This window comes from Pseudophryne corroboree, unplaced genomic scaffold (assembly GCF_028390025.1).
Source record: "Pseudophryne corroboree isolate aPseCor3 unplaced genomic scaffold, aPseCor3.hap2 scaffold_771, whole genome shotgun sequence".
Taxonomy (NCBI): Eukaryota; Metazoa; Chordata; class Amphibia; order Anura; family Myobatrachidae; genus Pseudophryne; species Pseudophryne corroboree.
In genome coordinates, this window is record NW_026970350.1 from 148,107 (window position 1) to 175,734 (window position 27,628).

General features: G+C 47.5%; 1 long non-coding RNA gene across 1 annotated transcript in view; it reads left to right on the forward strand.

Annotated features, from left to right (window-relative positions):
- The first annotated feature begins 1,519 nt into the window (after positions 1-1,519).
- Positions 1,520-27,628, forward strand: part of LOC135040830 (uncharacterized) — a 29,750-nt gene continuing 3,641 nt past the window's right edge. Inside the window, exons 1-2 of the long non-coding RNA XR_010234638.1 lie at positions 1,520-1,585; positions 16,854-17,041. This is a non-coding gene — a long non-coding RNA (uncharacterized LOC135040830). The remainder of the gene's footprint in view (positions 1,586-16,853; positions 17,042-27,628) is intronic.

Consider the following 27,628-nt stretch of genomic DNA (forward strand, 5'->3'; position numbering starts at 1 on the left):
ACGGCGGGGTCTGCGCCACCTGTATTACGGTAACGGCGGGGTCTGCGCCACCTGTATTACGGTAACGGTGGGGTCTGCGCCACCTGTATTACGGTAACGGCGGGGTCTGCGCCACTTGTATTACGGTAAAGGCGGGGTCTGCTCCACCTGTATTACGGTAATGGCGGGGTCTGCGCCACCTGTATTACGGAAACGGTGGGGTCTGCACCACCTGTATTACGGTAACGGCGGGGTCTGCGCCACCTGTATTAGGGTAACGGCTGGGTCTGTGACGCCTGTATTACGGTAACGGTGGGTTCTGCGCCACCTGTATTACGGTAACGGCTGGGTCTGTGACGCCTGTATTACGGTAACGGCGGGGTCTGCGCCACCTGTATTACGGTAACGGCAGGGTCTGCACCACCTGTATTACGGTAACGGCGGGGTCTGCGCCACCTGTATTACGGTAACGGCAGGGTCTGCACCACCTGTATTACGGTAACGGCGAGGTCTGCGCCACCTCTATTACGGTAACGTCAGGGTCTGCGCCACCTGTATTACGGTAACGGCTGGGTCTGTGACGCCTGTATTACGGTAACGGCGGGGTCTGCGCCACCTGTATTACGGTAACGGCGGGGTCTGCGCCACCTGTATTACGGTAACGGCTGGGTCTGTGACGCCTGTATTACGGTAACGGCGGGGTCTGCGCCACCTGTATTACGGTAACGGCGGGGTCTGCGCCACCTGTATTACGGTAACGGCTGGGTCTGTGACGCCTGTATTACGGTAACGGCGGGGTCTGCGCCACCTGTATTACGGTAACGGCGGGGTCTGCGCCACCTGTATTATGATAACGGCGGGGTCTGCGCCACCTGTATTACGGTAACGGCGGGGTCTGCGCCACCTGTATTATGGTAACGGCGGGGTCTGCACCACCTGTATTACGGTAAAGGCGGGGTCTGCGCCACATGTATTACGGTAACGGCAGGGTCTGCACCACCTGTATTACGGTAACGGCGGGGTCTGCGCCACCTGTATTACGGTAACGGCGGGGTCTGCGCCACCTGTATTACAGTAATAGGACACTAGAGTGTCAGCCACCTGTACAGGGATAATGCAGCACCAGAGGCCTCTCCAGCTGCACTATAACAAGGCACCAGAGGCTGCTCCCCCTGTAGTACAGAACCTGGCACCAGAGCTGCTCAGCCTATAGAATAATAATAATAATAATATCATTACCTGCTGCCAGACACAGCAATGGCTGCTCTCTGCTCCTGCTGCCTTGTGGGAATGATATAAGGAAGGCGGAGCTCAGATCAGGGGAAAATGGCCGCCGCTCCTGACGTCACTACACAACCAGGGAACCTATTGCTGCAGCCGGACTGGTCTACAGGAAAATGGCTGCCGGCCTCGTGCACTGAGGACATGTATGGTAATAGTCATTACAGAAGGCGGAGCTGAGGGCGGGGCGTGGGATGGGAGGGGCCAGACGCCAGGAAGCAGCCTGTGCCTATCATTCTCTACTTCCGGCCTGTGCGTTGCACCTTACTTCCGGTCACTGCATTCCGTTCCACACAAAGGAAGCCTCAGTGTCCGTAGAGATCAGGTAATGGTAGATGCTAGAATCAAGTGGGCTAAGGGACCTTTTCCACTTGGGGGAGGAGTTACGATACAAGGGGGAGGAGCTACGCCAGCGCAGGTAATGGCGTCTTACTATACAGGGCATACTTGCCTACCTGACCCTCTCCATGAGGGAGAAAATGCTCTGTTCCTGGACTTTCCTGGTAATGTATGATTGCCATCACCTGTGGTGAAACACCTTTCTTATCAATTACCCAGCTCCCCATTTTCTCCCTCATGGAGAGGGGCAGGTAGGCAAGTATGATACAGGGGGAGCAGCCTGTGGTGTCCTGTTATTATACAGGGGGAGCATCCTGTGGTGTCCTGTTATTTTTATTATTATTATACAGGTGGAGCAGCATGTGGTGCCCTGTTGTTATTATTATTATACAGGTGGAGCAGCATGTGGTGCCCTGTTTTTATTATTATTATAATACAGGGGGAGCCGCCTGTGGTGTCCTGGTATTATTTTTATACAGGAGGAGCAGCCTGTGGTGTCCTGGTATTATTTTTATACAGGAGGAATAGCCTGTGATGTTCTGCTAATATTATTATACATGGGGAGTAGCCTCTGGTGTCCGGTTGTTATTATTTTACAGGGGTAGCACCCTGTTGTGTTCTGTTACTATTGTTGTACAGGGGGAGCAGCCTGTGGTGTCCTGTTAATATTGTACAGGGGGAGCAGCCTGTGGTGTCCTGTTGTTATTATTATTATTATACAGGAGGAGTGGCCTGTGGTTTCCTGTTATTATTGTTTTACAAGGGGAGCGGTCTGTGGTGTCCTGTTATTATTATTATACAGGAGGAGCAGTCTGTGGTGTCCTGTTATTGTTTTACAGGGGGAGCAGCCTGTGCTGTACTGTTGTTGTTATTATTTTACAGGGATAGTGGCCTGTGGTGTACTGTTATTAATATTATACAGATGGAGCTGCCTGTGGTGTCCCGTTACTATTATTATTATACAGGGTGAGCTATCTGTTGTGTCTTGTTGTTGTTGTTATTATTATTATATAGGAGGAACAGTCTGTGGTGTCCTGTTGTTGTTATTATTATTATTATACAGGGGGAGCGGCCTGCAGTGTCCTGTTGTTATTATTTTTATACAGGAGGAGCAACCTGTGGTGTTATGTTGATATTATACACGGGGAGCAGCAGTGGTGTCCTGTTATTATTATTGTTATACAGAGGGAGCGGCCTGTAGTGTCCTGGTGTTATTATTATACAGGGTTAGCATCCTGTAATGTCATTTTATTATTACTATAAAGGAGAGCAGAATGGGGTGTCCTGTTATTATACACGGAGAGCAGCCAGTGGTGTCCTGTTATTATTATTATTATACAGAGGGAGCTGCCTGTAGTGTCCTGTTGTTGTTATTATTATACAGGGTTAGCATCCTGTAATGTAATTTCTCTGACGTCCTAAGTGGATGCTGGGGACTCCGTCAGGACCATGGGGATAGCGGCTCCGCAGGAGACAGGGCACAAAATTAAAAGTTTGACCACTAGGTGGTGTGCACTGGCTCCTCCCCCTATGACCCTCCTCCAAGCCTCAGTTAGGTTTTTGTGCCCGGCCGAGAAGGGTGCAATCTAGGTGGCTCTCCTAAAGAGCTGCTTAGAATAAAAGTTTGTTAGGTTTTTTATTTTCAGTGAGTCCTGCTGGCAACAGGCTCACTGCAACGCGGGACTAAGGGGAGAAGAAGCGAACTCACCTGCGTGCAGGATGGATTGGGCTTCTTAGGCTACTGGACACTAGCTCCAGAGGGACGATCACAGGTACAGCCTGGATGGGTCACCGAAGCCGCGCCGCCGGCCCCCTTGCAGATGCTGAAGAGTGAAGAGGTCCAGAAATCGGCGGCTGAAGACTTCCCAGTCTTCTTAAGGTAGCGCACAGCACCGCAGCTGTGCGCCATTGCTGTCAGCACACTTCACGCCCCGGTCACTGAGGGTGCAGGGCGCTGGGGGGGGCACCCTGGGCAGCAATGAGATTACCTATACTGGCTAAAAATACATCACATATAGCCCCTGGGCTATATGGATGTATTTACCCCTGCCAGGATTACAGAAAAAAACGGGAGAAGAGCCCGCCGAAAAGGGGGCGGAGCCTATCTCCTCAGCACACAGCGCCATTTTTCCCACACAGCTCCGCTGGTAGGAAGGCTCCCAAGCTCTCCCCTGCACTGCACTACAGAAACAGGGTAAAATCAGAGAGGGGGGGGCACTTATTTGGCGATATTCATAATATTTAAGCTGCTATAAGGGGAACAAACTTATTTAAGGTTGTCCCTATATATTTATAGCGTAGTGTTCACTCTAGGATTTTTTTAGGGCAGGGTGCTGACCTTGGGGAGGGCACATTTTTGATTCGGGGAGGGCACATTTTTGATTCGGGAGGGCACATTTTAATTTAGAAGGGCAAAATGGTGTACATACTGTAATATGTATGCAGGTGTCTTAAACTTGCAGCACATTGTAGCTTATAAACCATCCTGGGACACCTTCGCTTCAATCTGACAGCACATTTTAAGTTTAAATGTGCCGTCAGATTGAAGTGAAGGTGTCCCAGAATGGTTTATATATCATTAATGTGCTGCCAGTTTATTTCTGAAGTGTCTCAATAGGGTTTATATAGTTTATTAAACTATATAAATCCTATTGAGACACTTCAGAGTTAAACTGGCAGCACATGTTTCTATATAAACCCTATTGAGACACTTCAGAAAAAAAACTGCCAGCACGTGTTGCTATATAAACCCTATTGAGACACTTAAAAAAAACCTGCAGCACATATTGCTATATAAACCCTATTGATACACTTCAGAGTGAAATTGGCAGCACGTGTTGCTATATAAACCTGATTGAGACACTTCAGAAATAAACTAGCGCACATCGTATTTTAAATGTGCTGTCAGATTGAAGCGAAGGTGCCCCAGGTTGGTTTATATAACATTCATGTGCTGCCAGTTTATTTCTGAAGTGTCACAATAGGGTTTATATAGTTCATTAAACTATAAGATTAGTTGAATGCTGCCAGATTAAAACTAAAGGGGCACCAGGCGACCCATATACAGTAGGATAAATAGCTTAGTGTGGCAGCACTAGTCTTAGATGATGTTTGTGTGTCAATTCAACTTACTGGGGGCTGATGCTGCAGGAGTGATCGCGCTGGTCCCCCGTCACACACCGCGGAGCTGGAAGAAAATGCCCGCCACACTGATCCTACCCGGCATCCTCTTTTATTGGGTCATGTGCACAGAGGAGGGCTGGGTTTGCCTCGGCAGGAGAGGCAAACCCAGCCCTCCTCATCTCACCAGCAGCCTACAGTATTGCCGAGACCCGAGTGCTGTGAGCGCATTAGCGCGACAAGCCTGAGGCAGCGGCAGGGAGGCGTGGCAGCATGGCGGGAGCAGTGGCAGCGTAGCGGGAGGAGTGACGGCGCTGACAGCGATGCGAGAGGAGTGGCAGTGCGGAGAGAGGAGTTTCAGTGCGGCCGGCGCGGCAGTCCTTTAGTAATCAGCAGGGCGGGCACAAACGGGCAGGGCGCATTCTGACACTTGGAAAAGGGGCAGGGCGCAGCGCCCCGCGAAAGAAGGCTAGAGTGAACACTATAGCGCTTGGGTGTGTGCTGGCAAACTCTCCCTCTGTCTCCCCAAAGGGCTAGTGGGGTCCTGTCTTCTATCAGAGCATTCCCTGTGTGTCTGCTGTGTGTCGGTACGTGTGTGTCGACATGTATGAGGACGATGTTGGTGTGGAGGCGGAGCAATTGCCTGTAGTGGTGATGTCACCCCCTAGGGAGTCGACACCGGAATGCATGGCTTTGTTTATGGAATTACGTGATAGTGTCAGCACGCTGCAAAAGTCGGTTGACGACATGAGACGGCCGGCAAACCAATTAGTACCTGTCCAGGCGTCTCAGACACCGTCGGGGGCTTTAAAACGCCCATTACCTCAGTCGGTCGATACGGACACCGACACGGACACTGACTCCAGTGTCGACGATGAAGAAACAAACGTATTTTCCAGTAGGGCCACACGTTACATGATCACGGCAATGAAGGAGGCTTTGCATATTTCTGATACTGCAAGTACCACAAAAAGGGGTATTATGTGGGGTGTGAAAAAACTACCTGTAGTTTTTTCCTGAATCAGATGAATTGAATGAAGTGTGTGATGATGCGTGGTTTACCCCCGATAGAAAACTGCTAATTTCAAAGAAGTTATTGGCATTATACCCTTTCCCGCCAGAGGTTAGGGCGCGTTGGGAAACACCCCCTAGGGTAGATAAGGCGCTCACATGCTTATCAAAACAAGTGGCGTTACCGTCTCCAGAAACGGCCGCCCTCAAAGACCCAACTGATAGGAGGCTGGAAAATACCCTAAAAAGTATATACACACATACTGGTGTTATACTGCGACCAGCTATCGCATCAGCATGGATGTGCAGTGCTGGGGTGGCTTGGTCGGAGTCACTGACTGAAAATATTGATACCCTGGATAGGGACAGTATTTTATTGACTATAGGATGCATTTCTTTATATGCGAGATGCACAGAGGGATATTTGCACTCTGGCATCAAGGGTAAGTGCGCTGTCCATCTCTGCCAGAAGAAGTTTATGGACGCGACAGTGGTCAGGTGATGCGGATTCCAAGCGGCATATGGAAGTATTGCTGTATAAAGGGGAGGAGTTATTTGGGGTCGGTCTATCGGACTTGGTGGCCACGGCAACAGCCGGAAAATCCACCTTTTTACCTCGGGTCACCTCCCAGCAGAAAAAGACACCGTCTTTTCAGCCGCAGTCCTTTCGTTCCCATAAGAACAAGCGGGCAAAAGGACATTCATATCTGCCCCGAGGCAAAGGAAAGGGTAAGAGACTGCAGCAAGCAGCTCCCTCCCAGGAGCAGAAGCCCTCCCCCGCTTCTGCAAAGTCCTCAGCATGACGCTGGGGCCTTACAAGCGGACTCAGGTGCGGTGGGGGGTCGCCTCAAGAATTTCAGCGCGCAGTGGGCTCACTCGCAAGTGGACCCCTGGATCCTGCAGGTAGTATCTCAGGGTTACAGGTTGGAATTCGAGACGTCTCTCCCTCGCCGGTTCCTGAAGTCTGCTTTACCAACGTCTCCTTCCGACAGGGCGACGGTATTGGAAGCCATTCACAAGCTGTATTCTCAGCAGGTGATAGTCAAGGTACCCCTCCTACAACAAGGAAAGGGGTATTATTCCACGCTGTTTGTGGTACCGAAGCCGGACGGCTCGGTAAGACCTATTCTAAATCTGAAGTCTTTGAACATGTACATACAAAAGTTCAAGATGGAGTCACTCAGAGCAGTGATAGCGAATCTGGAAGAAGGGGACTTTATGGTGTCCTTGGACATCAAGGATGTTTACCTCCATGTCCCAATCTGCCCTTCACACCAAGGGTACCTCAGGTTCGTGGTACAAAACTGTCATTATCAGTTTCAGACGCTGCCGTTTGGATTGTCCACGGCACCCCGGGTCTTTACCAAGGTAATGGCCGAAATGATGATTCTTCTTCGAAGAAAAGGCGTCTTAATTATCCCTTACTTGGACGATCTCCTGATAAGGGCAAGGTCCAGAGAACAGCTAGAGGTCAGTGTAGCACTAACCCAAGTAGTGCTGCAACAGCACGGGTGGATTCTAAATTTTCCAAAATCCCAGCTGAGCCCGACGACACGTCTGCTGTTCCTAGGGATGATTCTGGACACTGTTCAGAAAAAGGTGTTTCTTCCGGAGGAGAAAGCCAGGGAGTTATCCGAACTTGTCAGGAACCTCCTAAAACCAGGAAAAGTGTCTGTGCATCAATGCACAAGAGTCCTGGGAAAAATGGTGGCTTCTTACGAAGCGATTCCATTCGGCAGATTCCACGCACAAATTTTTCAGTGGGATCTGCTGGACAAATGGTCCGGATCGCATCTGCAGATGCATCAGCGGATAACCCTGTCTCCGAGGACAAAGGTGTCTCTTCTGTGGTGGTTGCAGAGTGCTCATCTGTTAGAGGGCCGCAGATTCGGCATACAGGACTGGGTCCTGGTGACCACGGATGCCAGTCTGAGAGGCTGGGGAGCAGTCACACAGGGAAGAAACTTCCAGGGCGTGTGGTCAAGCCTGGAGACGTCTCTTCACATAAATATACTGGAGCTAAGAGCAATTTACAATGCTCTAAGCCTGGCAAAACCTCTGCTTCAGGGTCAGCCGGTGTTGATCCAGTCGGACAACATCACGGCAGTCGCCCACGTAAACAGACAGGGCGGCACAAGAAGCAGGGGGGCAATGGCAGAAGCTGCAAGGATTCTTCGCTGGGCGGAAAATCATGTGATAGCACTGTCAGCAGTGTTCATTCCGGGAGTGGACAACTGGGAAGCAGACTTCCTCAGCAGACACGACCTTCACCCGGGAGAGTGGGGACTTCATCCAGAAGTCTTCCACATGCTTGTGATCCGTTGGGAAAAACCAATGGTGGACATGATGGCGTCCCGCCTCAACAAAAAACTGGACAGGTATTGCGCCAGGTCAAGAGATCCTCAGGCAATAGCTGTGGACGCCCTGGTAACACCATGGGTGTACCAGTCAGTGTATGTGTTCCCTCCTCTGCCTCTCATACCCAAGGTACTGAGAATTATACGGCAAAGGGGAGTAAGAACGATACTCGTGGCTCCGGATTGGCCAAGAAGGACTTGGTACCCGGAACTTCAGGAGATGCTCACGGAAGATCCGTGGCCCCTACCTCTAAGAAGGGACCTGCTTCAGCAGGGACCTTGTCTATTCCAAGACTTACCGCGGCTGCGTTTGACGGCATGGCGGTTGAACGCCGGATCCTGAAGGAAAAAGGCATTCCGGAAGAAGTCATCCCTACCCTGATTAAAGCCAGGAAGGAAGTGACCGCACAGCATTATCACCGCATTTGGAGAAAATATGTTGCGTGGTGTGACGGCGACGGAGGAATTTCAACTGGGTCGATTCCTACATTTCCTGCAAACAGGATTGTCTATGGGCCTCAAATTGGAGTCCATTAAGGTTCAAATTTCGGCCCTGTCGATTTTCTTCCAGAAAGAATTGGCTTCAGTTCCTGAAGTCCAAACTTTTGTCAAAGGAGTACTACATATACACCCCCCGGTTGTGCCTCCAGTGGCACCGTGGGATCTCAAAGTTTTGGAATTCCTCAAATCCCATTGGTTTGAGCCACTCAAATCGGTGGATTTGAAATATCTTACATGGAAAGTGACCATGCTACTGGCCCTGGCTTCGGCCAGGAGAGTGTCAGAGTTGGCGGCTTTATCGTACAAAAGCCCATATCTGATTTTCCATTCGGACAGGGCAGAACTGCGGACGCGTCCTCAGTTTCTCCCTAAGGTGGTATCAGCGTTTCACCTGAACCAACCTATTGTGGTGCCTGCGGCTTCTAGCGACTTGGAGGACTCCAAGTTGTTGGACGTTGTCAGAGCCTTAAAAATATATATTTCAAGGACGGCTGGAGTCAGAAAGTCTGACTCGCTGTTTATACTGTATGCACCCAACAAGCTGGGTGCTCCTGCGTCTAAGCAGACGATTGCTCGTTGGATTTGTAGCACAATTCAACTTGCGCATTCTGTGGCAGGCCTGCCACAGCCAAAATCTGTAAATGCCCACTCCACAAGGAAGGTGGGCTCATCTTGGGCGGCTGCCCGAGGGGTCTCGGCATTACAACTCTGCCGAGCAGCTACGTGGTCAGGGGAGAACACGTTTGTAAAATTCTACAAATTTGATACCCTGGCTAAGGAGGACCTGGAGTTCTCTCATTCGGTGCTGCAGAGTCATCCGCACTCTCCCGCCCGTTTGGGAGCTTTGGTATAATCCCCATGGTCCTGACGGAGTCCCCAGCATCCACTTAGGACGTCAGAGAAAATAAGAATTTACTTACCAATAATTCTATTTCTCGTAGTCCGTAGTGGATGCTGGGCGCCCGTCCCAAGTGCGGATGGTCTGCAATACTTGTACATAGTTATGGTTACAAAAATCGGGTTATTATTGTTGGAAGCCATCTTTTCAGCGGCTCCTCTGTTATCATGCTGTTAACTGGGTACAGATCACAAGTTGTACAGTGTGATTGGTGTGGCTGGTATGAGTCTTACCCGGGATTCAAAATCCTTCCTTATTGTGTACGCTCGTCCGGGCACAGTATCCTAACTGAGGCTTGGAGGAGGGTCATAGGGGGAGGAGCCAGTGCACACCACCTAGTGGTCAAACTTTTAATTTTGTGCCCTGTCTCCTGCGGAGCCGCTATCCCCATGGTCCTGACGGAGTCCCCAGCATCCACTACGGACTACGAGAAATAGAATTATCGGTAAGTAAATTCTTATTTTTATTATTACTATAAAGGAGAGCAGAATGGGGTGTCCTGTTATTATACACGGAGAGCAGCCAGTGGTGTCCTGTTATTATTATTATACAGAGGGAGCGGCCTGTAGTGTCCTGTTGTTGTTATTATTATACAGGGGGAGCATCCTGTAATGTCATTTTATTATTACTGTAAAGGAGAGCAGAATGGGGTGTCCTGTTGTTGTTATTAGTGCTGTACAGGGGGGGCATTTTTTTTTGTACGGTTATTATTATACAGGGACAGCAGCTTGTGGAGTCCTGGTATTATTATTATTACTATTGTTAATTTTATTATGTAATTGTTGGGATTGAAAATATTGCTAAAATTCTAGATTATATTAAAGCAGAGACCATAAAATCCCTGGCTTGTGTAACAGATGATAATTGGAGCAGTATGAAGCAAATGTATATCATACTCCTGGGAATGTCACTGTGACATCGCTTATCTCTATAGTAATAATACAGGGACATGACTAGGAAGGTGAAGGGATCTGGGAGTGTCACAGTGACATCACTTTTATATCCATTGTAATAATACAGGGACATGACTGGGGAGGTGAGGGGATCTGGGAGTGTCACATAGAGATGAGCGGGTTCGGTTTCTTTGAATCCGAACCCGCACGAACTTCATGTTTTTTTTCACGGGTCCGAGCGACTCGGATCTTCCCGCCTTGCTCGGTTAACCCGAGCGCGCCCGAACGTCATCATGACGCTGTCGGATTCTCGCGAGACTCGGATTCTATATAAGGAGCCGCGCGTCGCCGCCATTTTCACACGTGCATTGAGATTGATAGGGAGAGGACGTGGCTTGCGTCCTCTCCATTTAGATTAGGGTTGAGAGAGAGAGAGAGAGAGAGAGATTGCTGTGATACTGTAGAAGAGAGTGCAGACAGAGTTTAGTGACTGACGACCACAGTGACCAGTGACCACCAGAGACAGTGCAGTTGTTTGTTTTATTTAATATATCCGTTCTCTGCCTGAAAAAAACGATACACACAGTGACTCAGTCTGTGTGCACTCCTCAGCCCAGTGTGCTGCACATCAATGTATATAAAGCTTATAATTGTGGGGGAGACTGGGGAGCACTGCAGGTTGTTATAGCAGGAGCCAGGAGTACATGATAATAATATTATATTAAAATTAAACAGTGCACACTTTTGCTGCAGGAGTGCCACTGCCAGTGTGACTAGTGACCAGTGACCTGACCACCAGTATATATATTAGTAGTATTGTATACTATCTCTTTATCAACCAGTCTATATTAGCAGCAGACACAGTACAGTGCGGTAGTTCACGGCTGTGGCTACCTCTGTCGGCACCCGGCAGGCAGTCCGTCCATCCATAATTGTATTATATACCACCTAACCGTGGTTTTTTTTTCTTTCTTTATACCGTCGTCATACTAGTTGTTACGAGTATACTACTATCTCTTTATCAACCAGTGTACAGTGCGGTAGTTCACGGCTGTGGCTACCTCTGTGTCGGCACCCGGCAGGCAGTCCGTCCATCCATAATTGTATTATATTTATACCACCTAACCGTGGTTTTTTTTTCTTTCTTTATACCGTCGTCATACTAGTTGTTACGAGTATACTACTATCTCTTTATCAACCAGTGTACAGTGCGGTAGTTCACGGCTGTGGCTACCTCTGTGTCGGCACTCGGCAGGCAGTCTGTCCATCCATAATTGTATTATATAAATTATATATACCACCTAACCGTGGTTTTTTTTTCTTTCTTTATACCGTCGTCATACTAGTTGTTACGAGTATACTACTATCTCTTTATCAACCAGTGTACAGTGCGGTAGTTCACGGCTGTGGCTACCTCTGTGTCGGAACTCGGCAGGCAGTCCGTCCATCCATAATTGTATTATATACCACCTAACCGTGGTTTTTTTATACCACCTAACCGTGGCAGTCCGTCCATAATTGTATACTAGTATCCAATCCATCCATCTCCATTGTTTACCTGAGGTGCCTTTTAGTTCTGCCTATAAAATATGGAGAACAAAAATGTTGAGGTTCCAAAATTAGGGAAAGATCAAGATCCACTTCCACCTCGTGCTGAAGCTGCTGCCACTAGTCATGGCCGAGACGATGAAATGCCAGCAACGTCGTCTGCCAAGGCCGATGCCCAATGTCATAGTACAGAGCATGTCAAATCCAAAACACCAAATATCAGAAAAAAAAGGACTCCAAAACCTAAAATAAAATTGTCGGAGGAGAAGCGTAAACTTGCCAATATGCCATTTACCACACGGAGTGGCAAGGAACGGCTGAGGCCCTGGCCTATGTTCATGGCTAGTGGTTCAGCTTCACATGAGGATGGAAGCACTCAGCCTCTCGCTAGAAAAATGAAAAGACTCAAGCTGGCAAAAGCAGCACAGCAAAGAACTGTGCATTCTTCGAAATCCCAAATCCACAAGGAGAGTCCAATTGTGTCGGTTGCGATGCCTGACCTTCCCAAAACTGGACGTGAAGAGCATGCGCCTTCCACCATTTGCACGCCCCCCGCAAGTGCTGGAAGGAGCACCCGCAGTCCAGTTCCTGATAGTCAGATTGAAGATGTCAGTGTTGAAGTACACCAGGATGAGGAGGATATGGGTGTTGCTGGCGCTGGGGAGGAAATTGACCAGGAGGATTCTGATGGTGAGGTGGTTTGTTTAAGTCAGGCACCCGGGGAGACACCTGTTGTCCGTGGGAGGAATATGGCCGTTGACATGCCTGGTGAAAATACCAAAAAAATCAGCTCTTCGGTGTGGAAGTATTTCACCAGAAATGCGGACAACAGATGTCAAGCCGTGTGTTCCCTTTGTCAAGCTGTAATAAGTAGGGGTAAGGACGTTAACCACCTCGGAACATCCTCCCTTATACGTCACCTGCAGCGCATTCATAATAAGTCAGTGACAAGTTCAAAAACTTGGGCCGACAGCGGAAGCAGTCCACTGACCAGTAAATACCTTCCTCTTGTAACCAAACTCACGCAAACCACCCCACCAACTCCCTCAGTGTCAATTTCCTCCTTCCCCAGGAATGCCAATAGTCCTGCAGGCCATGTCACTGGCAATTCAGACGATTCCTCTCCTGCCTGGGATTCCTCCGATGCATCCTTGCGTGTAACGCCTACTGCTGCTGGCGCTGCTGTTGTTGCTGCTGGGAGTCGATGGTCATCCCAGAGGGGAAGTCGTAAGCCCGCTTGTACTACTTCCAGTAAGCAATTGACTGTTCAACAGTCCTTTGCGAGGAAGATGAAATATCACAGCAGTCATCCTGCTGCAAAGCGGATAACTGAGGCCTTGACAACTATGTTGGTGTTAGACGTGCGTCCGGTATCCGCCGTTAGTTCACAGGGAACTAGACATTTTATTGAGGCAGTGTGCCCCCGTTACCAAATACCATCTAGGTTCCACTTCTCTAGGCAGGCGATACCGAAAATGTACACGGACCTCAGAAAAAGACTCACCAGTGTCCTAAAAAATTCAGTTGTACCCAATGTCCACTTAACCACGGACATGTGGACAAGTGGAGCAGGGCAGGGTCAGGACTATATGACTGTGACAGCCCACTGGGTAGATGTATGGACTCCCGCCGCAAGAACAGCAGCGGCGGCACCAGTAGCAGCATCTCGCAAACGCCAACTCTTTCCTAGGCAGGCTACGCTTTGTATCACCGGTTTCCAGAATACGCACACAGCTGAAAACCTCTTACGGCAACTGAGGAAGATCATCGCGGAATGGCTTACCCCAATTGGACTCTCCTGTGGATTTGTGGCATCGGACAACGCCAGCAATATTGTGCGTGCATTAAATCTGGGCAAATTCCAGCACGTCCCATGTTTTGCACATACCTTGAATTTGGTGGTGCAGAATTTTTTAAAAAACGACAGGGGCGTGCAAGAGATGCTGGCGGTGGCCAGAAAAATTGCGGGACACTTTCGGCGTACAGGCAGCACGTACAGAAGACTGGAGCACCACCAAAAACGCCTGAACCTGCCCTGCCATCATCTGAAGCAGGAGGTGGTAACGAGGTGGAATTCAACCCTCTATATGCTTCAGAGGTTGGAGGAGCAGCAAAAGGCCATTCAAGCCTATACAACTGAGCACGATATAGGAGGTGGAATGCACCTGTCTCAAGCGCAGTGGAGAATGATTTCAACGTTGTGCAAGGTTCTGATGCCCTTTGAACTTGCCACACGTGAAGTCAGTTCAGACACTGCCAGCCTGAGTCAGGTCATTCCCCTCATCAGGCTTTTGCAGAAGAAGCTGGAGACATTGAAGGAGGAGCTAAGACAGAGCGATTCCGCTAGGCATGTGGGACTTGTGGATGGAGCCCTTAATTCGCTTAACAAGGATTCACGGGTGGTCAATCTGTTGAAATCAGAGCACTACATTTTGGCCACCGTGCTCGATCCTAGATTTAAAACCTACCTTGGATCTCTCTTTCCGGCGCACACAAGTCTGCTGGGTTTCAAAGACCTGCTGGTGAGAAAATTGTCAAGTCAAGCGGAACGCGACCTGTCAACATCTCCTCCTTCACATTCTCCCGCAACTGGGGGTGCGAGGAAAAGGCTCAGAATTCCGAGCCCACCCGCTGGCGGTGATGCAGGGCAGTCTGGAGCGACTGCTGATGCTGACATCTGGTCCGGACTGAAGGACCTGACAACCATTACGGACATGTCGTCTACTGTCACTGCATATGATTCTCTCACCATTGATAGAATGGTGGAGGATTATATGAGTGACCGCATCCAAGTAGGCACGTCACACAGTCCGTACTTATACTGGCAGGAAAAAGAGGCAATTTGGAGGCCCTTGCACAAACTGGCTTTATTCTACCTAAGTTGCCCTCCCACAAGTGTGTACTCCGAAAGAGTGTTTAGTGCCGCCGCTCACCTTGTCAGCAATCGGCGTACGAGGTTACATCCAGAAAATGTGGAGAAGATGATGTTCATTAAAATGAATTATAATCAATTCCTCCGCGGAGACATTGACCAGCAGCAATTGCCTCCACAAAGTACACAGGGAGCTGACATGGTGGATTCCAGGGGGGACGAATTGATAATCTGTGAGGAGGGGGATGTACAACACGGTGATATATCGGAGGATGATGATGAGGTGGACATCTTGCCTCTGTAGAGCCAGTTTGTGCAAGGAGAGATTAATTGCTTCTTTTTTGGTGGGGGTCCAAACCAACCCGTCATTTCAGTCACAGTCGTGTGGCAGACCCTGTCACTGAAATGATGGGTTGGTTAAAGTGTGCATGTCCTGTTTATACAACATAAGGGTGAGTGGGAGGGCCCAAGGACAATTCCATCTTGCACCTCTTTTTTCTTTTATTTTTCTTTGCGTCATGTGCTGTTTGGGGAGGGTTTTTTGGAAGGGCCATCCTGCGTGACACTGCAGTGCCACTCCTAGATGGGCACGGTGTTTGTGTCGGCCACTAGGGTCGCTAATCTTACTCACACAGTCAGCTACCTCATTGCGCCTCTTTTTTTCTTTGCGTCATGTGCTGTTTGGGGAGGGTTTTTTGGAAGGGACATCCTGCGTGACACTGCAGTGCCACTCCTAGATGGGCACGGTGTTTGTGTCGGCCACTAGGGTCGCTAATCTTACTCACACAGTCAGCTACCTCATTGCGCCTCTTTTTTTCTTTGCGTCATGTGCTGTTTGGGGAGGGTTTTTTGGAAGGGACATCCTGCGTGACACTGCAGTGCCACTCCTAGATGGGCACGGTGTTTGTGTCGGCCACTAGGGTCGCTAATCTTACTCACACAGTCAGCTACCTCATTGCGCCTCTTTTTTTCTTTGCGTCATGTGCTGTTTGGGGAGGGTTTTTTGGAAGGGACATCCTGCGTGACACTGCAGTGCCACTCCTAGATGGGCCCGGTGTTTGTGTCGGCCACTAGGGTCGCTTATCTTACTCACACAGTCAGCTACCTCATTGCGCCTCTTTTTTTCTTTGCGTCATGTGCTGTTTGGGGAGGGTTTTTTGGAAGGGACATCCTGCGTGACACTGCAGTGCCACTCCTAGATGGGCACGGTGTTTGTGTCGGCCACTAGGGTCGCTAATCTTACTCACACAGTCAGCTACCTCATTGCGCCTCTTTTTTTCTTTGCGTCATGTGCTGTTTGGGGAGGGTTTTTTGGAAGGGACATCCTGCGTGACACTGCAGTGCCACTCCTAGATGGGCCCGGTGTTTGTGTCGGCCACTAGGGTCGCTTATCTTACTCACACAGTCAGCTACCTCATTGCGCCTCTTTTTTTCTTTGCGTCATGTGCTGTTTGGGAGGGTTTTTTGGAAGGGACATCCTGCGTGACACTGCAGTGCCACTCCTAGATGGGCACGGTGTTTGTGTCGGCCACTAGGGTCGCTTATCTTACTCACACAGCGACCTCGGTGCAAATTTTAGGACTAAAAATAATATTGTGAGGTGTGAGGTGTTCAGAATAGACTGAAAATGAGTGTAAATTATGGTTTTTGAGGTTAATAATACTTTGGGATCAAAATGACCCCCAAATTCTATGATTTAAGCTGTTTTTTAGTGTTTTTTGAAAAAAATACCCGAATCCAAAACACACCCGAATCCGACAAAAAAAATTCGGTGAGGTTTTGCCAAAACGCGGTCGAACCCAAAACACGTCCGCGGAACCGAACCCAAAACCAAAACACAAAACCCGACAAATTTCAGGCGCTCATCTCTAGTGTCACAGTGACATCACTAATATCTACAGTAATAATACAGGGACATGACTGGGGAGGTGAGTGGATCTGTGGGTGTCACAGTGACGTCACTTATATCTATAGTAATAATACAGGGACATGACTGGAGAGGTGAGGGATCTCGGAGCATTTACATTGATATTGATGTCTTCTCCATTTTGCAGGTTAACAAAGTAGTGAAGAAGACATCCGGTGAGTGTGAGACACCCAGCAGCCATCGCATTGTGTGTAGGACTGAGCAGGACCCAGAGCCCCATCACGGTGCCTCCACCTCAGTCACTGATACATGAGGTACAATAACCAGAAGATCCTGGAACTCTCCAACAAGATCATTCAGCTGCTGACTGGAGAGGTGACTGCTGGGAATGGGGCATTAAACAGTAATACCAGGGGATGTGTCTGGGTGATGACTGGAGAGGTGACTGCTGGGATTGAGACATTATACAGTAACACCAGGGGACGTGTCTGGGTGATGACTGGAGAGGTGACTGCTGGGAATGGGACATTATACAGTAACACCAGGGGACGTGTCTGGGTGATGACTTGTCAAAGTCAGAAAAATGTCTCTATGCACACTGCCATATTTGCACCGCACACTGGTCCGTGCTGCGCGTGCGTACGCTCTCCCGTGGAAGCGCATACCCGCAATAACGTGCACTCGCAGGCGCGGTATGCGTATTTACGGTAGAGTTTATGTGATCGTAGCGTGCGACTCATTAGTTACAAATGTTCACAATTAATGTAGTTTATAGATCATGATCCCTTTGATAGTTTCTGAAAGTTTGGTTAAAATACAATGTCCCAGACCTGAGGAATCCCTCTTTGCATCGTACGAAGGGTCTAACAGGAATCATACTGCAGTGTTTGGTACCCATCGGAAGAGTATTTAATTAGCAATATTCCGGTGTTGGTTTGGAGCGTATTAATCGCTCGTGCGAATAGTTATGGACATAAGAAGTTTATGTCCATTTCTATGATTTGCACATACTCAGGTATGCGGCGGGAAACCCAGTTTCCCACCCACCTGAGCTGTTGGAAATCGTCACAGCCCACCTGTATGAATCACCCTATGACCTTTTGTTATGATGTAGGGCCGAATTCCTTCGGCCAATGGACAATGGGATTGTAGGGACTATGAGATTGCATTGTGTGTGGGGCATAAATAGGCAAGCCGACCATATCCAAGTCTCTCACTCTCATCAACGGTTATCTGCTGATAATCGGGAGCTGGATATCGAGGCGCAGGCGATCATACCCTTTGTGCGTAAGTTTCTCTCCATAATCATTGTCTTTCTGTGAGCCAATTTCTCTCTCTCTTTCTCTCTCTCTCTCTCCTCTTTTCTCTTATATCTCTCATAGTATTATAGTATTGTATTGTATTGCATTTAGGTCAGTGTAGTATTGTCTTTTTGTATTTATTGTTTAGATCTGTGGTTAGGAAGTCTCTGTTATATTGTAGTGTATCATATGTACTGTTATCCCCTTTTACAAGTATATTAGAGATAATACAGTTAATAGGCTTTGGAACCTAAACCAGCATCTGTGTATTTTCTATAGTGTTAAGTGTTCACTTGAGCGTCGGTGACGCACAAGCAGCTTTGTAGTTAGTCAGGTTACACAAGGTTGCACTTACACCCTGTACTCACATTAAGGTATTCTGTGTATTTCATCGGTATAAGGTTTTAACATAAAGGTATAGTGTTGTGAGCGTCTGCATCGCTGGTGACCTCCTCGTGGTCTCGAGTGTACGCTACGCTACAGCGAATCATTCCCCTAGACATAACCAATAACGTGTGTCCTGTGATCACTGGGCCGTGAGCGAACGTGACGCTTGAGCGTCTCGCTTACTGCTGAGCGATCGTTACGCAAATAGCGTACCTTTACGGTACTTCTTAGGCAAACAGCGTACAGTGTTCTTAGCTTCATAAAGGGTTGTTTATACGACAAAGGAATTTAGCATTGTCAATTGGGGACTCGTCCGATCCTTCTCATATCTGCACTAGGTAGATCAGCAGACATTATCCCTCAGCAAAGGGTGGGAGGTTGTCTCACAGTTGCTGACGGGATAAGCGTCTGCTTCGCTTAGGTAAAGAGTGCTGAAGGAATCCGGGAACCGGAAGTAAGAACAAAACGCTTGTGTCTTTTTAAAACTGTTTTATTTCTCTTCTGTCTTGCGTATACACGCACGCATATATATATCTGCATTTTCTGTTTCATTTTCGTATATCACTATTCCTGTTTGCCAATTTTTAGTTGATAGAAAGTGCTAAAAGAGATTTGCTGTTATTTCATAGTAAAGGTGATAGTTAAAGTATAGAACAACACACGGCTTGTCTGATATACGAGGCAGTCAGTGTGGATTGCGGTAGATGATCAGGGATCATTTACATTGATAAAAGTATATATTGTGTTACGGTGGATCCTTTGCATTGCGTACACGTGTCGCTAACAAAGACTAGCGTACGCAATCCAAAAGGCAGACACACGCAGCGTACATTACGCAACGTAGCGTCTGGTTACGCCCACGTAGCTCAAGTCACGAAAAGTTGAATTAGCGCAAAGCGATAATTAGCGCAAAGGCGATAAGTAACACACAGCGGTAGATAACGCGACGCGGTAAATAACGCAAATCTATTTTTGGAAAAACTGAAATTTAGTTTAACAGATCCTGCTCCTAATTGGTAACACTTTTGGCCTAAAGACAATTTCTGCGCAGAAATAGACATAGAAACAAAGTGTACATGTGTTGAGTGAGTGTGTTTATACAATTTTAAAGGTGGAACCACAAGAAAAGCCGGGTACTCGTCAAGGTACATACGTGTAAGTGACATATACGGTGGCCAGGGAGGCATCCCTGGTTAAATAATATTTGAGCATTTAGAGTATAGCGGACCATAAGGTAATAAGACCAGGAGGTCGTAAGGTAAAAGGTCCGCTATAAAAGTCCAGTGGCACAACGCCTGGGGTGTTGGTGCAGAACCCATATAGGCCATAAGCTCTTGCTGAAGGAATCGCGGCCGGAAACATCGATTCCATTGATCTTTCAGTACATGACAAGTAGTGCTTGTGTACTGAACGATTGGACCACACGTAATTGTGTGCAGTAGTTAGTAATCTGACCTAATACCATTAGAGTAAAGGGGTCACAAACGCTATTTGTACATTCTGACGTGATTTGTGTAATTTTTTATTTTTGGAAGGGAAGTTCGCTGGTCACTCAGGAACTATCTAACAACCCCACCTTTACTGGAAAGAGTAAGTGTCCTGCGGGTAACCCTCATATGTTCCAGTAAACTGAAGGTTCCATAGGGGCCCTGTATCGAGTACGCTGGCATCATAACGGTGTTTACAGGTCGTATTGGTCGAGGTGGGCGAGTGAGTGGGGTACTCGGTAAACCGCCACCGCCGGCCTACTGTGGAGTAATTTGGTTGTCTGTAAAGGCTTGCTGAAAACCTTGATACAGAAATCCAAGGAGTAGTAAGCAACACCTACAGACTATGGGGGCCAGTTGCTCAGGTAGGGGGCGATCAACCCAGGTTCAGGTTGATTCTGTGAACCGACCAGTCGGGTCGGCAAGATACATCATGTGTGAAAAATACGGTAGTCACACAGAGGTTTTATGTGATGAATGGGAGAGAATGACTGTACAAGACAGGGACAAATTCCCAAGAATAGGTAGCTTTAGTCCAGAGGTGTTACAAAATTTAAGGAGGAGGATATGTCTCGTAAAATCATCAAAGAGACGAATTCAACATCATGATTACTTACAGTTATGGCACCAGGAAGGTGAGATACAGAGAGGTTTGGCTCTGGCGGCAGGATCTGGGGCAGTCAGGAAGTTGATTGCCACAGCTCCTCCTCCACCATACATTGCAGGAGAGAAGTTGATTGCGGAGAGAAACGCACTGGGTTGTAAAACACAAACTCTTAGTAACACTGTAAATGTTAATGATGTTAACCAAATAACTCATGCAAGTATTAACCCGTGCAAGTTGTACCCTGTTTTGAACCTTCCTCAGGAGTGTGATCAAGAAGACGATTCAGCAACAATTTCAGCTCTCTCTCTTGCGGCCACCATAGCAGAAACCACAGTAGGCACTGCAACACCCACGAGATTAGCGAAAGCCCCTAGCGGAGGGATAGGTGAGGTCGTGTCAACGGGTGAGTACGGCACCATGCACTACACTGAAACAATTGTAGCACAACAAGCTGTAGAATCTACACAGGAAGAGGCTGTTAGAATTGCCCCTGTAAGAGTAATAGCAGTTCCCAATGGAAAAACAGATGTGTCTGGAGCCACTCCCATAAGGAATATTGCCATGTACACTCCATTTTCCAGAATGGAATTAAGAACAATAGTGTCCGAATTTCCTGACCCCAGGAAGGACTTAGTTGCTAGCCAAAAATACATCAGGGATTTAGGTAACACTGTAGAACCCAACAACAAGGATTGGCAGATACTGCTAAGAGCTTGTTTACCTTCCAATGTTGATGCAACTCAATTTTTAGCTGACTGTGTATTGGATAAAGATGTACCGCTTACAGACGTGTACAACAAGGATAATGTAAAAAGGATAAATTTGCAGCTAAAGGAGTATTTCCCAGCCGTTGTTAAATGGAATAAAATATTTTCCATCAAGCAAAAGGAGTCCGAAACGGCAATAGAATATTTTCACCGGGCACTATTAGACATGGCAAAGTACACTGGTATAGAAGACATAAAGACCAACCCAAACCATCGAGAAGTAGCAGTATCTGTACTGATGGATGGTTTGAACGAAACATTAAAGGCTAGAGTACAGACCACGCAGCCATGCTGGCGAGGTCTGTCAGTATCCACATTGAGAGAGGCTGCTATTGATCACGACAGAAATATCACTAGGCACAGGGAGGCGCAAAGTGATAAGTTGATGTCCGTAAGTATACAGGCGCTGACCACAAGGCAGCCTGCGTATGTACCACCGAATCCTGTGGGTAAGGCAAGTGGAATAACATGTTTTTCTTGTAACAGACCGGGACACTTTGCACGAGAATGTAGAACAAAGAATGTACAAAGATCTTTTCAACCCCCTAGACAACAACACAACACACGACATTGGGAGCAGGGTCCACAGAGGCGGAGTTTTGAGCCACATACAGGGGAAACAAAAAGATATCCCCCGAACAGAGATTGGCATGCCTCTGGTAGTTCCCAGCTAACTCCCCCACAAATAGTCGCTGCCAATGGGATTCAGGGAGGTCAGCATACCCAATAGGGGTGTGGCCATACCTGTAATCTGCAACCAGTTAAATTGATTGCCAGTCTTGGAAGCGAACCAGAGATTGCAATCAATGTAGCTGGTAAAACTTTAAACTTTCTTGTAGACACAGGGGCGGCCAAGTCAGTGATAAATTCGACAGTGGGCATGAGAACCACTGGTAGGACAGTTCCAGCCATGGGAGTAACAGGAGTAGTCCAGCACTACCCTGTTAGCAAACCAGCCGAGATTACAATAGGGCCTTTGCATACCAAGCATTCCTTTTTGCTGGCTGCATCGGCACCAACTAATCTCCTGGGTAGAGACTTACTATGTAAAATGGGTTGCGTCATTTATTGTACTCCCGAAGGTGTATTCTTGGACATACCTGAGAATCACGCTCAGGAAGTACGAGACATGTTAGACTCCCCATCAAAATTAATGTCACACACCATTATGACAAATAGGAATCCATCCCAGGTAGAAGAGATGACATCTCAGATACCAGAGTCACTTTGGACAAAAGATGGACAGGACACTGGATTAATGGCAAATGTAGCTCCAGTAGTAGTACAAGTAAAAGATGGTAGGATAGCTCCAAAAATCCCACAGTATCCTCTGAAGCCAGAGGTGGAGCTAGGAGTTTTTCCCGTAATAGAGCGCTTGCTACAACAGGGCATTCTGGTAAGAACGTCCAGCACAGCAAATAGTCCCATCTTCCCTGTTAAAAAGAGTGGGGGGAGGGGTTACAGACTAGTGCAGGATCTAAGGGGGATTAACAAAATAGTCGAGAGTCAGTTCCCCGTAGTGCCTAATCCAGCTGTCATCCTAATGCAAATTCCTCCCACTGCCAAATTCTTCACTGTTATTGACCTCTGCTCCGCTTTCTTTTCGGTACCTCTGCACCCTGACAGCCAATATTTGTTTGCATTCACATACAGAGGAGTCCAATACACGTGGACTCGGTTACCCCAAGGTTTCATAGATAGTCCAAGTATATTTTCTCAGGCTTTGCATGATTGTTTACAGTCTTTCCAACCAGAAAGTGGATCAGTATTGATACAGTATGTGGATGATTTACTGCTGTGTTCAGATTCACTGGAAGCTTCCCTGAAGGATACGAAACAGCTCCTGTTTCATCTTTCAGACACAGGACATAAGGTTTCCAAAGACAAGTTGCAATTATGCCAGACTAAGGTAAAATATTTGGGACACTGTCTAACACAAGGACTGAGACACCTGACCGCTGATAGAATCCAAGCCATTAGAGACATGACACTGCCACAAACCCAGCAACAGATAAGGACGTTTTTAGGAATGTGTGGGTATTGCCGTAATTGGATCCCAGGGTTTTCCATATTGGCACTACCTTTGCAGGAAATGGTCTCCTCAAACAAACCTGATCGGATTTCGCATACAGACGAATCCGAAACAGCATTTGAGAGACTCAAACAGTGTCTAACGCAGGCACCAGCACTAGGTATGCCAGACTATGGGAAACCCTTTGAACTATACGGAACAGAAAGTGCTGGGTGCGCAGCAGGTGTACTAACACAAAAACACGGTGATGCCAGCAGGCCAGTTGCATACTACAGCGCTCAGCTAGATACGGTAGCGCGGTCCCTCCCCACATGCTTGCGTAGCGTTGCGGCGATAGCATTGCTAGTGACAAAAAGCGAAGATGTCGTGCTAGGCCACAACCTCACAATCCATACACCACATGCGGTATCGGCCTTATTAAATTCTGCCCAAACCAGACATGTCTCATCAGCAAGGTTTACGAGATGGGAATTGGCATTAATGGCCCCCGTAAACATCACCATAAGGAGATGCAGCGCATTAAACCCTGCAACATTTCTCCCAGGTGTGCCTGGACAGGCACAAAGGGTGGGAGGTGAGAGTGATGGGGAAGGAGGATTTAATGCAAAGGAAGATACACATGATTGTATGGAATATTTGACCCAAAATTTTACCGCAAGGCCTGACATCAGTGACAATCCACTGGAAGATGCGGAACTCACGTTCTACACGGACGGTAGTTGTCACAGACAGTCAGACTCGGGAGACTTGTGTACTGGATACGCAGTCGTAGATGACCAAGACACCATAGAAGCGGAACCGCTAGGCCCACCTCACTCAGCCCAGGTTGCTGAACTGGTCGCCCTAACCAGAGCATGTGAATTGGCTAAGGGTAAGTCTGCCAATATCTACACCGATTCTAGGTACGCGTTCGGGGTAGTTCATGATTTCGGAGCCCTATGGCGGCTCAGAAATTTCATGACGGCAGCTGGTACACCGATAGCGCATGCAGCGTATATAAAAAGGCTTCTAACAGCGATACAGGAACCCGACAGAGTGGCTGTTATCAAATTTAAAGCACATACATATAGCCAAGACCCAGTATCCCTTGGTAACAGCCGAGCAGACGAAGCTGCAAAGCTTGCAGCTGCTACCCCCATACGGACAGACACCACACAGTTGATGGTATTTAATACCATCAACACACAAAAGTTGTGTGAAATGCAGAATTTGTGTTCCACTCAGGAGAGAGCAGTCTGGAAGGCAAAGGGATATGGCCAGGAGTCCTCAGGGCTCTGGACGGATGGACATGGTAAACCAGTGGCCCCCAGGGCATACCTTCCATGTCTGGCTGAAGCAGCTCACGGGCTGACTCATCTAGGCAGGGAGGGGATGTGCAAACTGGTAAGAGCATACTGGTGCGCCCCAGGATTCTCCTCTCATGCGGGTAAAAGAGCAATGTCATGCCTTACCTGTCTGAGAAAGAATATTGGAAAAGCAATACCAACAGAACCATCCCATATCCCACCTGCCGGCGGCCCTTTCCAAGTAATACAAATTGACTTCATTCAATTGCCCCCATGTAGAAATTTAAAGTATGTACTTGTCTGTATAGATGTTTTCTCGAATTGGGTCGAAGCTTTTCCAGCAGCTACAAACACTGCTATGTTTACAGCTAAGAAAATTGTACAGGAATTTGTATGTAGATATGGTATCCCTAGAATCATTGAAAGTGATAGGGGTACCCATTTTACAGGTGATGTCTTCCAAGGAATGTGTAAGTTGATGGGAATTGATAGCAAGCTGCACACTCCGTACCGTCCACAGGCGAGCGCGAAGGTCGAAAGAGTGAACAGCACTATTAAAAATAAATTGAGTAAAGTAATGGCAGAGACAGGACTGACGTGGCCAGAAGCTTTACCCATTGTTTTGTATAGCATCAGAACCACTCCCAGGTCCCCTCTTAATCTGTCTCCTTTTGAAATTCTGTTCGGTCGACAACCGCATGTCATGATTAACCCTCAGGATGATTTGAAATGTAACAATGAAGTAACTGTAAAATACTTAATTAATATGAGTAAGCAGTTGAGGAATCAAAATGATAATCTGAAGTTGGTGATTCCTGATTTACCAGATAGTAATTGTCATGACATTGAACCTGGGGATTATGTAATGATACGAAATTTTCTACGCTCAGGTTGTCTTATTGATAGATGGGAAGGACCATACCAGGTCTTATTGACTAGCACCACAGCATTAAAGGTTGCTGAGAGAGAGACTTGGGTCCATTCATCCCACTGCAAGAAGGTTGCTGACCCAGAGAAGTCCCGTGATAAGGAACAGACGGTAGAGGTTGTATCACTGGAGTGTCTGTTCCAGGAGGACTGAGGCGGCACCTGAGCCTTGAAGACCAGAAGCAGTTGTCGACTCCCCTCTCCCTTTTATTGTTTTTCTCCACTTCCCATCCCCTCTCCCTTAAAATTTCTTTTTCCCCTTTCTCATTCTTCTCTATTTCCTCCTCAAAGATGGACTTGCCCCAAGAGACTGTAATCCGGATTTTGATGTTAACCATGGTGTTGACCAGAGCAGTCTGTTCCGGCGAGAGTACCATAGAGGTCGAGAGAGGTTCTGGAATGGGTTCCGATTATGATGATGGAGGCGTAGTTTTCCAAGATCAACCAAACCAACGAGCAAAGGCGAGTATCAGAAAACGATCCGATAGAAGAAATTGTGATGGATTGTTAGCTGAGGAAAATTGTATCTGTAGGCTCTGTGATAATCTGGTTGAAGATGGATGCATAAAGAAATGCCAATCTAGTTTTAATATCCATATGGACCGGCATCCATTGAGTGACTATCACTCTCTAGTGGGTAACGTGTTGAACCAAACAGATTGTTGGGTATGCTCTCAAGTACCTCAGGGTCACAGCAAATCAGGGCTAGTACCATTTCCTTTAACGTTAGGGGAGGTACTTGAGCTAAGTGGTGGGAGACCGGTGGACCGGAGGTTTAACATCTCCAGCCCTCCTAGTTTGAAGCTCCACCAATACCATGTGGATAGGTCCCTCTTATGTTTTAACATCTCCAATCCTAGAAAACCGGGAAATTGGGAAGTGTCATGGAGCAACCAAACCATGACCTTTTCACATAGAGCAGATAGAATGCCTACAGATACAGAGCTCGTACGCCACATAGCTAGTAGAGGAAAATCTTTCCGGTATCGATATACCTTAGGAAATAGGATTACTAGAGTTGGAGAGGTATCACCAGGATACTGTGCACATATCGTGCAAACTGATACGTGCATTAAGCAGATGGAAGAATTAGGGTCAGGAGATTTCACCTGGAAGGTTTGTAACATGGTCATGTCCTTCTCCGTCCCATATGTTCTCCCCGATGATGCATATTTCATATGCGGGAGAAAGGCGTACAAGTGGCTTGCCCCAAACTCTGAAGGATTGTGTTATATTGGAAAAGTATTGCCTGAAGTGATGACTGTTACACATGACAAAATGAAGGACATACACCGTGGTGCCCAAGCTCCTTATACTCACACTCATTACGAACACCGAGTTAAAAGGCAACTGTCAGAAAGGTTAGAGCATCCGGCCTCTGATCTTATCCATGAATCCACCGGGATTCAGGTTCTGGTAGCGTTAGATTTCACTCGTACCGCTCGAGGAGTGATGAATTATAGATACATTTCCGCACTCGCCAATTTGTTAGATAATATCACTGAAATGTATGATGACACGTTTAGATACACTGGAAGAGAACTTCAAGCTTACAAAACAGAACTAGTTCAGCATAGGATGGTTCTTAATTACCTTACAGCAGTAACAGGCGGATATTGTGTTACATTGGCAACACAGTACGGTATAAAGTGTTGCACGTATATCACAAATAGCACCGAGGATCCGGTAGAGGTCATAGACCAAAAGATGGATGATATTCTCCAATTGAAGTGGGAATTTCGTCGAAAACACAATCTCACCCTTGCTGCTGTAGGTAATGAGCTGACTGGTTGGGTGTCATGGTTGAACCCGCGAAATTGGTTCTCCGGTTTGGGAGAATGGGCTCAAGGAGTCATAATGGATGTTGGAAAGTTTCTACTATGTATCTTGGGTGTCGTTATATCGTTCGGATTGATATTTAGATGCGGGCAGGCTTTGATGAGGTGCAAACAAAGTACAAGAGTGATGAGCTTGAGGAGTGAGGAAACTGTAATTAACCTGGATTTGATTTATGACCCAATGCTAGAAACCAGAATGTGATGAAAATGCGATTATACGGTCCGTTTCTTTCACCTGTTTTTCTGCTTTTCTCCAAGATACAAAGACCCCTTGGACGAGGAAGCTGACGAGACGGTATACAAACAAGACAACAGACAAGACCAAAGATG